A 10,591-nucleotide genomic window follows, 5' to 3' on the forward strand; every position below is an offset into this window, starting at 1 on the left:
AACGTGATTCTTTATTAGTTGTTATTGCTTGGCTTATTCTTCTTCGTTTCTTTTTTGATACTCGTCAAGGACAACGTATTTTGTTTGATATCTCTTCTTAGCGTTAGCATTTTTCTCATCAAGGATCTTCAATGTTTCAGGTAATGGCTTGGTATAGTCAGCAATGAATGGCTCTCTATAGACATATGATGGTGGTAGTTTTTTATCATGATCTTTTCCATGTTCCATCTCATGAAGGATTCTCTGTTTTTGATATTATTCTTCTTGCTTTTGGTCGTAAAACTTGCCATAGACAGGATCATAATTATGTGTCTTTTTGTATTTTTCATTAATTTCTTGATTTTATTTGGTTAATTCATTCTTGATTCTTTCTTCATGGTTTTCATTATAAATGTTAGTAACGATGTCATACTATTTTTTGTAGTTTTAAAGCAATTTCTTCTATCTTTCTATAGGGAGTTTCATGTCCCTATTCTAAAAGTAAAAATCTGGCATTTTCTGATTATTGATGACATTATATGCGTTTCGAATAGGGCCCAAATGTCTTGCAGGTTTCTTTTCCGTGTAAGGTTCGTTTGAATGTAAATTGACAATGTCGAAGTTTTTCTAATATTTAATCGATTGTTTCTATATTATACCATCTTTACCAAATGGTTCATCAGTGACCTTGCTCGTTTCTCCTCAGTCAATTGAAGATTTCTCCTCTAGTCCTCCTATCTTTGGTAGGTCTGAAGGACAGGATTAAACAAACATTATTTAGTCTTTACTTGCTCGTGAGTCACATGCTAAACCCTGGCGATCGTCTTTCCGAATGGTTTCTTGGTACGTTTTCCCTTCTAGTAGAGATGCATTTCGGTCTTCCAGGCATTGAGGTTTTGCTAACTTTGATCGAAGATCATCTTAAGTTTCAATAATAAAATCAATCAATATTAATATCAGCTAAATAAATAATTCAGTGCCATACACATGTTTATTGAATATCATTCATTCTTTGTGTCTCATATTTACATTATTTAATGCTTCCGATTATAGTTGGTCATATAAAAGGATAATAAAATAATAACACTCATCCTTTCTGGTCGATTTATTTATTCCTAAATATATTGGGATTGTTTTCCCTCATTGAGATATATGAATTTGTAACTTTTTTTTAGATTATTAAAATTACATCATTTGAATGGGGCCTAAAAAGAAAGCATGTAATATTGAATAAACTCAGAGCCTGGAGCAGAAGACAATGCTGAAAAGGTGGAGTTTCTAACGAACAAAGTCAAGGCTTTAGAGTATCAGATTGTTTGGGAGCAAGAAAGATCTGATCGATCAAAAACCGAAGAAAAAAATATGCGTAAAGCCATCGTAGAGCTTGACGAATAGTTCAAAAAATAAAAAGACAAACTGCTTGAAATATCGTAAGGGTCTTAATAGTCAGAAACAAAATGACAGAACAATATGATGCCACCGAGATTTAGCTCAAGAAAAAAGTTGATGAGAAAAGAAAGGAGTTAGAAGATAAGGAATCCGAAATACGTATAGATATTGTAAATTAGGACGCAGCAAAGAAGTATTGAAGAACACAAGAGCTGAATATGAAGAAAAACTGAAGCAAAAAGAAAAAGAACTTAACGATTTGAAGCAAAAGATGGAAGATATGTCGATTGAATTCTCAAGGATGTTGCGAGAGACTCTCGAGAAGATGCAAGAAAGGATCGAATTGCAACAATGGGATAACGAAAGCGACCCAACGCTTCTTAAGAAGATGAAAGACTTATCTTAGCTTTACAGTGGTTGATAGCTCAATCTTATCACATGCAAATTGTATCTTCACCATTACCTGAACAATCCACCAGTTATCTTAATTACCCCATCCTTGATTTAAAATGGTAAATGTGCCATTAAGTCAAATCTTTATGAAATATGTCTAAATATTGGGATTAACATTTTGAATGATGCGCAAATCATGGCTCAATGGGATTTCTTGGTGATTAAATTGTAGAACTCCTCCTCAGAAACAACACCATCTCCATCAGTGTCGGCTCTTTCGATCATCTCCTGAAGAATGGTGTCATCGGTCAGCTCTCCGAGATCCTTGGCAACCTTTCTGAGGTCCTTAAGAGCGATGAATCCTGAATAAGAGGGCTTTTACCAGTCTTCTGGATATCGTAGGTGATGAAAACCTTGTGGACTTCTTCCCTGGATTCGTTATCGGAGGGCCTGGTGGTCATCATTTAGAAGAACTCGTGGAACTCAATCTGCCCACTGCCGTCCTTATCGAGCTCAGCAATCATCTGGTAGACTGCCTGGGCTTGCGCCTCAATACCGAGAGAGTTAATGGCAACTTTGAGTTCTGTCATATGTCAGATGGTACCCTTGGGGTCGATGGCGCCTCCAAGATCTCTGTCGAAAAAGTCAAAGGCCTTTTTGATCTCCAGAACCTACTCTTGGGTGATGTAGGGGGAGGCGAAATCGGCAGGATTGAAGCTCATATTTGGTGGTAATAAAATTTAAAATATCTTAATCAAAAATTAATCCAGACATCTATAGTAGCTTTCAAAACCACCCTAAAAATCAGTAAAATTTGGTAAGAAACATATACCTTGCATTTGGATTTTTTTTTGAATTTAATCGAAATAAATAAATCACTTTTTTCTGAAATTTTCCACTTTTTTACTCTAATGTAAATTCTACATTAATGTAAGTCCAAAGATAATTTGTTTTGATTGTTCTCGACTGTTCTTTTATCTGCTTTGGAAGGTTCGATTTATAATTATAACTTACCATGCCCAAATAAACAAAAAAATAAGTAAAAAAAGCCTATCCTCTTGAGACCACCCAGCAGAGTAACGCCTACAAGGAGCAAGTGAAGGTAATTTCTCCATTATCAAGAAAGAAGGAAGCGTGCTGCTTGTTGGATCCGGCGTGCAACTCGAAAAGATCACCCAGAACGAAACCATTCCCAACTATATGTCCATATATAAAAAAAACTATGACGGACTCAAAGCCGTACACCAGCTCGACGAATTGGAGCAAAATTAATACCACTACGATCAGAAAGCAAAACGAGATCGGCACTTTAATATCAAAAAGGAAGGACAGACCAAGGATGTCTATTAGTTCCCATTGACTGCAAACCAAGAATACGGATGGAGGCAACCCATTGACGACCTAAGCCCTAATTACGGAGTCAAGCAAACATTCGACGAAAAATTATTCATGACTCTAAAAGCCACCAAAGCTCCCGTTAAAAAATGATCATCTAATATCCATCAACTAAATACCATCAACTATAGATCCAGATATGAAAATTCTCTTTACTCATTTTATAGATATATATTAATTTAATAGAAAGTTTATTACAAGCACAGCGATGTAGATGCAAAAATGCGGCTTAATGCTTTGCCGAGGATCTGAAACACCTGCAGAAGAGACCATCCAGGAGAACTTGGCATAGACTTACGGTAAAAATCGAAAAAGCTTTCAACGTTAATCACAAGAGAATCATCCTATAAGCCATCATCCAAGGTAAGTGTTCAGCTTTAAGTGGAACTGCTATCGAAATTACAACGACTCAGACAAAAATCGTTTCTATCCCCATGAAAGGCCGTCTAAAATTTAAAAATAGGACAGGAGCATTCATTAATGCAGGAGCACATAGCGACTTCCTTTCAAGGTTATTCAATAAATATTGCCAAGATAATGCAACATACGGAGGTTTACTTCACCTCCTTCGCAAAGAACATAGAGTTTTTGCCACATTGTAGAAGAGAACATGAACAGAAAAAAAATAATTGTGAGAAATTCTGCCGAATGGTAACACAAAAAACCAGTAATTACATTTACCACAAGTAACAAAGCAATCTGTAATCAAGCCGTTGACGTTAATAGTAAAAATTTTGTGGAGACCTAATATTCTTCTAAAAATAGTGAGAACAATATCAAGCAAAACCATCATAATGAAGAAAATTCATTAATTTCCTTAAAAAGATCAAATGACTTTTAAACATAAAATAAGTTTATTAAGTAAAAATAGGTTCTGAAAAAATCTTTTCCGCAGCCGATATCAAATAACAGCATCAACACAGAAAAAGTATATCCAAGTTTCGATAACTTATAAAATGCTTAGCCCAAGAAACTCTTTGGGAATGTGAAGACAATAAAGACCATTCTGACTACAAGCTAGCTCAAAGAAAAGTCAATTCTTCAATCATCTAAATAGTTAAATCCTCATAATATTTAAGAAGAAGAAAAATTCGACCCAGTAGAAAAAACTATCAAAACATTTAAAAATTTTGCAAGGTGCAAGAAAAAAACTGCATATTTTGGCTTTGCCTAAAGAGGAAATGAAACTGAAAGAACAATCATTGATGATTTAGACGTATAGGGAAAGAAAATCAAGGAATAAGAATAAGTAAATGAACACTTTGTACTTCCTCATTTTCCATAAAAAAGAGTACAATTTCTTTCCTCATCAAGAGCTAATCAAGATAAAATTGGGAAACAAAAGGACCCTAACGAGAGAACTTCAAAACAAACGGTTGAACTGATTAATAAGTAGGATGATAAATGCTAGCCTTCTCTTCAGAACATCGTATAATCAGCTCAAAGATAAAGAGTAAATCTTGTAAACAGTATAAAATAGATGCATTTTACAGGAAATTTTATCGAAAATGAGTTAAAATACTTTAAGCACATAAACACGATAAAATCTATTGGAGGATAGTCATTAATGAGTTAGCAATCGTATATTGATATAAAATTCATGCAAAGCTTGAACCCAAGAAGCGCAATAGTCAAATTAGTCTGATTATTTTATACTATCTCATGGAATTAATTTGATATTAGCATAATTTAATTTGTTAAAGATATGATATGACCAATTTACTATTCAAAATCAATGACTGGATAAACGACTCATTATTTCTTCTTTTTTTCTGTCCATCTCTGCGAAATACCTTTATATTCCCAGGGCTTCCTTTACAACATCCTTCAAAAATTCAGTATCGAATTCACTAGATACTGTACTGGCCTTTTGCTATTAAAGCCTATCCTTTTCTTAACTTTTATGAATTTTGTCTTAAAGTTGTAGAAACATGTTTTTGAAGGCCATAAACTCGCCCTCGATTGTATTTTTCAACTTTACTTGCTATCTTTTTAATGTCTTCACTTTCGAAGTTGTTTGCTTGTATAGCTGTTAATTCTTTTCTGCATTTTATTGGTTCTTTTGTGGAGCTGCTTCATTGTTGTTGTTTTTCGATGTGAGAAGGCTTAAAGGTGGCTCTTCTTTATTAAGGATATTTCTCATGGATGTGAACATATCATCTTTTCCACTCGGTTACCCTCGTATGCTCTTTTCTGATTTCGCCCTTGAGTCATACGTCATGTTCCTGTAGTCTTCTCTCTTTTTTTGCAGATAATCATAGCAAAAGCTTCGATCCTTGTCAGCTGAAAGGTGAGTTGATTTATGCTTGTGAAACTGTGAAAAGCTGATTTCTTATCTTGACTGGTTAGACCGGATGGATTTGTCATCTCCGCTGCGTACGCTACCGATGGCTCGCCACATGTATAAAGACTTCTAAATTTTATTAATCCACTATTATAAAAAGCAAGCGGACCCTAAAAGCAGTTTTTAGAATGAATAACCATGCAATTTTATACAAATTTGATAGATACGAAGATTGTATTTCAAGATGTTTTTAATCGATGAATAAAATTGTCAGTGTTATACAAGCCTATATTTTCTGATCGTAGTTGGTTTAATATCCGAATTTTTTAAATATAAAGGGGGTTTAGTTTTTCTGGAGTTTTATAAAGGGCGTAGGATTAAGTAAAAATAATTAATTAGCATTATTATCAATTTAATCAATGTAAGGCTTGACTCAAACTAACTACGCAATAACAACGCTTGCCACATGTTCAAAAGAATCATGTATTAGGTACGATATGGGTCACATAGCAATATAGTTCAAATATGTATAACATCTCTGCTGATTATATGGCTGATCTATGAGTTCGTCATGCAAATTAAGCTTCACATGAAGCTTCATTTCAGCTGGCAGGAGGTTCTCTTCGTCCAAATATTTCTTTGTCTCTCGTGTATTGCCTATTTTATTAAGTCAACATATGCTTTACTCTATGGTCAGATGTCATCATTTGGTACGTCATGGAATCATTTATTTATCAACTATACTTTACGACTCTTGTGTATTATTTCACCATGAAATATTTTTAGAAAACTATAAAAATTTAATAAAGGAAGCCCTATATAGTCGGCTTGATCATCGCGTATGTTATATTTTGCCTGTCCGAACTAGGATTATTTATTTCTTTAGTAAACTAAGGCACCGGAAGATGCAAGTGTAAGTTAGATTTCACGTAGAAATAGGAGAAATAGTGGTAGACGCCATTATGATCGTACTTGGAATCGTCTTTTTTTATCTGGCGTATCGAAATTAAACTTAAGAAAAGAGGAAATTCGAATAATACAAAGTAAGCTAGGGAAAGAGTCCCCTAAGGGATATTTGGATCTGGGTTTGCTGCAATATCGTTGGGCAAATTTTCAACCTGATCGAAAGCAGCCTTTTGTATAGCTACTATGGACCCAACCAATGCACACCCGTTGAGGTAATTCCGATCACATATAGAGCAATCTTGAAACTGATATCTTGTCAGCATTCTTTATGATTTTCACGTATGCCCTATCCTTTAGTGCAACTCTATGGTTTTATCATAAAAGGCGTCTTAACGAGGAAGAGAGCTATCATCTAACCTACAGTCAGTTGGAACTATCGTCAGCACAAGCTGATGTTGAGAACAGGGTGGAGATTGTCAAATGTTCGAGTTTTAATGAATCCAGTATAAGGAATAGCTTAATGCAACCCTTTATATGATTTAATCATCGATATTTTTCGTATCATCATTGGGTTCACTTCACGAGCTTCTTGTTTAGCTCTTCGGAGTAGGACATGCACTAATTTTTGATGTCTTCGTAGTTGATGTCCTTCGATTTTGTGTTGATATAGTGCTTCAAGTAATAACGCTTGCTTTCTAACTCGGCAAGTTTTCTCTCGTTTGCGTTGTAGATGGAAAATTGGTCGTGCATTTGGTATTTTTTCTCAGCAATGTTCACCTCGTAATCGGAGTTTGAGATTGTTGGACTGATTTTATCTTTGATTTGAGTCAATGTCTTTTCGTCTTAAAGGAGCTTCTGCTTGTTCTTGTTTAATTTATCCTTGATCTCCTCTACCTTATCGAACTTTTCAGCAATTTAGTCCTTCATCTTTTGGATATTTCCCTTCAAGTTTTCAATTTCCTAAGTAGGTAAAAAATTACATCGACTGTTCTTTTTTCAGTGTTTTCAAGGGCTCTCAGATTGTTGAGTCTAATCTCATACTCGGCTTTCGCTTGTGCGATGGTATTTTGAGATCTTTCGCCCCTGCTAACTGCGAAACTTGGGCCTGTTGGAAGTTGATTGGAAATTTCCAAAACCTTTCCTGTTTGTTCGAGAACCTCACTGATATTCTTCTCGAGCTTGGCAAGCTAGCTGATTTCGTTGGATCGAACCTTCTCAAAGGAATTCAAGAACTCGTCCATTTCCCTATCTCTTTGATACAAAATTTCATATTTCTTCTTATCCTCCTCTTCGGTCTTCTTGTCTTCGAGCACTCCTTCTAAATCTCTGAGCTTTTTCTCATAAATATCGATATTCTTCTTGACTTCTTTGCTTCTCTTCTCCATGTTGGTGATTGAGGCGTTGTCTTCTTTCATCCTGGCCAAGATTCTATCTCTTGCCTCAGGGATGCTCAAGTTAGCCTCATTTAATTGGATTTCGTAATCAGTCTTCTTGACTTAAAGCTCAGCGATTTGGTCCTTCAAGAGCTGTCCCTTAAGCTTTTGACTATCCATTCTCAACTTGTTTTCAGCATTGGCAAGCTTGTTCAAAAGCTCTTCCATGGCGACTTGCTTAGAGTTGTATTCACTGATAAGCTCTGTGTTCTCAGCAATCAGTTTCTGATATTATGACCTTTGGTAGGGATCAAGCTCATTGAGTCTGAGTTCCATTTGCTTATGGATGTTCTGGAGCTCATTCTGCATGTTGTCTGTTTGCTCTTCAATCTTCTTCCTCTCCAAAAAGATCTCATCAAGCTCAAGCTTCAATTTTTAGTTGTTATTCTTCACATGCTGATAAGTATTCTTAACATCCTCAGGCCTTGTATTTGTCCTTAGCTTATCCAAAGCCAAGTTATAGTCAGCCAGTTGTCCTTCAAGCTGTCTCACCTAGTTATTGAGCTCTTCAAGCCGAGCTTAAAGTTTGTTGTAAAGTTGTTGGTCTTTGTTGATTTGCTCAGATTTGGCTTTTAGCTTGTTGGTCTCTTCTTGCACTCCCTAAATAAGCTTATCCTTACCATCATTTTCTCTTTAAGCTTGGTGACATAGTAATTTCTATCATAGACTTTTCTTTGAGAAGCGCCTCCTTGAGGTCCATTGATGCCTCCTCCAGTTGTAAGAGGGCGTTATTTCACCTCAACAGTCGATCCCACTCCTGTGAGAGGGTTTAGTCCCTACGTTACCTTTTTATGTACACGACCTGCAGTGCCCTGCCTAGAAGGAGCGGGGGCGTTTCCGGCTCCGAATTTAGGTTTTATGGATGTTCCCGCACGAGAACCCATCGAGTTTCTATTCAAATTGGGATCCATCGATCAAGCTTTGTCTAAATGCAAATTTAAATTATTTCATATCATTCAATGAGAATTTAATCATTTGTTTCAAAACTGATTTTTGGATTATTTTTAAAAAAGTAATGAAAGATTATTTGTTGAATTCTTATACGTCTAAGCCTCTCCTCTAAAGCATCAAAGTTTGATAAAATATGATATAATATTAAAATATAAATGACTGAAGAAATTGAGCCTCACATCCTCAAAAAATACGAGATCGTCGAAAAACTTGGAAAAGGAGCTTACGGAATCGTCTGGAAGGCCGTCGACCGCAAACTGAAGCAGGTCGTTGCCCTGAAAAAGGTACAAAAGAGGGTATGTAGGTGTTCGATGCCTTCCATAATGCTACTGACGCACAGCGTACCTTTAGGTAGGTTATGTTCCTCCAATAACTCAACGGTAATTGCAACCTTATCGCAGGCCACGAGAACATAATCCGACTACTCAACATCATCAAGGCAGAAAATAACAAGGATCTCTATCTAGTGTTTGACTTCATGGAAACAGGTATCTTTTTCATGATGAAGATTTGCATGTCGTCATTAGGGCCGGCATTCTCGAAGAAATCCACAAAAAATTCATTATTTATCAACTTCTCAAAGCATTAAAGTACATGCATTCAGGAGAATTAATCCACAGGGACCTAAAACCTAGCAACCTTTTACTCAACTCTGAATGCCATGCCAAAGTTGCTGATTTTGGCCTGGCAAGATCCATCAGCTGTCCCAAGGAAATAGCTTAGCAAGTACTTACTGAGTACGTTGCCACCAGGTGGTATAGAGCGCCTGAGATTCTACTGGGCTCAACAAAGTATTCTAAGGCAGTGGACATGTGGTCGGTGGGATGCATTCTCGGAGAATTGATCAACGGTAAATCGATATTCCCAGGAAATTCAACACTCAATCAAATCGAAAAGATCCTGGAACTGATCGGAAGACCAAGCCAAAAAGATATCTAATCGATCGAATCACCTTTAGCTGCAAATATCATCTCAAGTACCAACATCCCCAAGAAAAAAACATATACATCGATGTTCCCAACTGCTTCATAAGATGCTCTCGATCTCCTTAAGCATTTGCTGGTCTTTAATCCTAATCAACGATACACTGCAACTGAGGCCTTGAATCATCGTTATGTCAAAGATTTCCATGACGAGGCTGAGTAAATCGTCTGCAATGAGCCAATAAGTAACAGCTTGCTTATTTAGAAATCTCAATGGACGATAATAAAAAGTTCTCTATTCGAGAGTACAGATAAGCCCTGTATGCCGACATCGTCAAGAGGAAGAAAGAGCAAAGAAAGAAATGGCAGGCAAAATACCTGCAAAAATTAGGAGTAACTGAAATAGCATAAGTTGACCAGTCTCCTGAGAAGGTGGAAAAGGAAGAAGAGACCGAAGTATATAAAAATCTGATCAAAAGAAACGAGTAGAAATATCACCGACCTGTAACAGCGTCATCATAGAAAAAGAAAGAGGATAGCACGAAGAAAAAGGGAATGGATTATGCTCAATACAAGTAGAAATATGGCGTTGGCAAGAGGCCACAGTCAGGAGTCGGCAAAAATTGAGTTTTTATCTGATTAATAGCTTCTTATATGCTCTTATGGCAACCTTATCCGCCATTTATACATTTATCTACCTTTGTATACATTGATACCAAAAAGAATGAATTGCCATAGCATAAGTATTGCAAGTCAAATTTAAATTATTTTTAAATGCAAAGCAAAGTTTATTGGGAGAAGCAAGGAGTAGACCGTCTATGTGGTGTTCACTCCGTGAACTCTTTACTTCAAGGTAGTTCGCAATTGATTCAGGTCCATTCTTCAGTGAGGTGAGTTTGGCACAAATCGCCTTATAGCTGGATCACAAGGAAAAAACG

The 10,591-nt window shown here is 36.2% G+C and overlaps 1 pseudogene; it reads right to left on the reverse strand.

The window, feature by feature from the left end:
• Positions 1-1,962: 1,962 nt before the first annotated feature.
• LOC116244768 (uncharacterized) lies at positions 1,963-2,483 on the reverse strand (annotated as a pseudogene).
• Between the last annotated feature and the right edge of the window lie 8,108 nt (positions 2,484-10,591).

Source organism: Nymphaea colorata, unplaced genomic scaffold, assembly GCF_008831285.2.
Source record: "Nymphaea colorata isolate Beijing-Zhang1983 unplaced genomic scaffold, ASM883128v2 scaffold0303, whole genome shotgun sequence".
In the NCBI taxonomy this organism is placed as follows: domain Eukaryota; kingdom Viridiplantae; phylum Streptophyta; class Magnoliopsida; order Nymphaeales; family Nymphaeaceae; genus Nymphaea; species Nymphaea colorata.